Consider the following 2,281-nt stretch of genomic DNA (forward strand, 5'->3'; position numbering starts at 1 on the left):
TGAAAAGGGGCAAAGGCGTGGCCTTTGAGGAAGCAGCCCAGATGAAAGTTCCTGCGATTGCATAAGGTAACCACCAGGTGGCGCATGGGAAAGCATCAAACTTGGGCCCTCGGCGGACTACAGTTCAGTTCACTCAGCCCGGTCCGCCTCTTAGTGACCCCATGGACTGCAGCACTCCAGGCTTCCTTTCCGTACCAAATCCCAGAGCTTACGCATGTCCATCGAGTCGGACTACAGTCCTGCGTTAAAGCCACCAGCCCCTTAGGTTCCCACCAATAGTCAAACAAAGCAAGGGTGGTCTCGCTTTGGCAGCACAGACTCGATGGACGTGAGTCTGAGTGAACTCCGGGAGTTGGTGATGGACAGGGAGGCCTGGCGTGCTGCGATTCATGGGGTCGCAAAGAGTCGGACACGACTGAGCGACTGATCTGATCTGATCTGATTCTAAAATTGGAACGATACAGAGATTGGTATGGCCCCTGCGCAAGGATGACACGCGAATTCCTGAAGCGTTCCATATTTTGTGCCTTTCCCCACCGTCCAGACACCGTTTGCGTCTTAGCCCCCAAGGAAACGCTCTTTGTCAAAACCACAACGCCTGGCACTTAATTCTGAACTTGTGATTTTTCACTATAAAAAATAAAGCGAGGGTGACTGTAAATGCCATGGAATTGTGCCGCATAGATAGGAGGGAATTGGGAGGGGCTCATAAAAGGGTTTGGGTTTCTGTTAGATGATTTAGGGAAGAGTTCAAAATGGCAACCCACTCCAGTACTCTTGCCTGGAAAATCCCATGGACAGAGGAGCCTGGTAGGCTACAGTCCACGGGGTCTCAAAGAGTCGGACACGACCGAGCAACTTCACTTAGCTTCACTTCGGTTCATCAGCGTGAGGCTTGCTCTGGACCAGGTGTGGTCAGAAAGGAGGGGTAATTTGGTGATTGAGTATCTTAATGATTTTCATCAAAGATACGACAGGAACAGGATCAAGCTAACGCCCTCATTCAAAAAGAACCATAAGGAAGCGGTAGTTACTCGTGTTAGCTAGGAAATGGTGGGGGGGTGAGGGCGCGGGGCAGGAGGCGCGGAGTTTGGTTGTTTCTGTGGTTCTAAGAGAAGGAAATGGCAAGAACACTGGAGAATCCCAGAGACGGGAGAGCCTGGTGGGCTGCGGTCTATGGGGTCGCACAGAGTCGGACACGACTGAAGCGACTTAGCAGCAGCAGCAGTGGTTTCTAAGAGCTGCTTTGGTTTGTGCTGAAGGCATGGTTGCAGAATGGTCTCTGTCTCACTCCACAGAGGGCTCTCAGGAGACAGTGCCTTTCTGAGAAAAGGTTTGTGATTGGTAGGTACTAAACCAGTTCCCAGCTGTGGGGGCCAGGCCGGTTGCCAGCTGACAGCGGTAGAAACTTTTGTTTTCATCCACATGCTTCTTATCCTCAGGTTCCCTGCTGTCAGAAGGAGCATCCTAGGAGGTCATCCCGAGGGAAGCCTGTGGCATGGTATCTAAATGGCTGAACCATGGCTTCAGACTGACCTGACTGTGCTGCTCAAGTCTACCATTCACACTGGCATGGGACCTTGGAGAAGTTATTTAACTTCTCTGTGCCTGTTTCCTCTTTTGTAAAAGAAAATAAAAATAGTACATGGAAACTGGGAAACTGGGAAAATGAAATGAGATAGCATATGTTAACCACTTACAACAGTGCCTAACACATGATAGGCATTTACTACTACTGCTAAGTCACTTCGGTCGTGTCTGACTCTTCGAGACCCCATAGACGGCAGCCCACCAGGTTCCCCCATCCCGGGGATTCTCCAGGCAAGAACACTGGAGTGGGTTGCCATTTCCTTCTCCAATGCATGAAAGTGAAAAGTGAAAGTGAAGTCGCTCAGTTGTGTCCGACTCTTAGCGACCCCATGGACTGCAGCCTACCAGGCTCCTCCATCCATGGGATTTTCCAGGCAAGAGTACTGGAGTGGGGGGCCATTGCCTTCTCCATGATAGACATTTAACTTAGACTAATCTACCCTGTTTTGGAGGAGGAAATGGCAACCCACTCCAGTATTATTGTGTGGGAAATCCCATAGAGGATCCTGACGGGACCACAGTACATGGGTCACAAAAGAATCCGACACAACTTAGTGACTAAACAACAACAACCCAGTTCATTATTTGTCAGAGGTCACAATGCTCAATGCACTCTGGAAACCCATCAGGGGACTGAAGAATCAAATAATATTCAGTTTATAAAAACACTTCTACTATCAGAAGATGCTCA

General features: G+C 49.6%; 1 pseudogene; it reads left to right on the top strand.

Annotated features, from left to right (window-relative positions):
- Positions 1-425: 425 nt before the first annotated feature.
- LOC139183411 (U6 spliceosomal RNA) lies at positions 426-524 on the top strand (annotated as a pseudogene).
- Positions 525-2,281: the final 1,757 nt, after the last annotated feature.

Source organism: Bos indicus, chromosome 5, assembly GCF_029378745.1.
Source record: "Bos indicus isolate NIAB-ARS_2022 breed Sahiwal x Tharparkar chromosome 5, NIAB-ARS_B.indTharparkar_mat_pri_1.0, whole genome shotgun sequence".
Classification (NCBI taxonomy): domain Eukaryota; kingdom Metazoa; phylum Chordata; class Mammalia; order Artiodactyla; family Bovidae; genus Bos; species Bos indicus.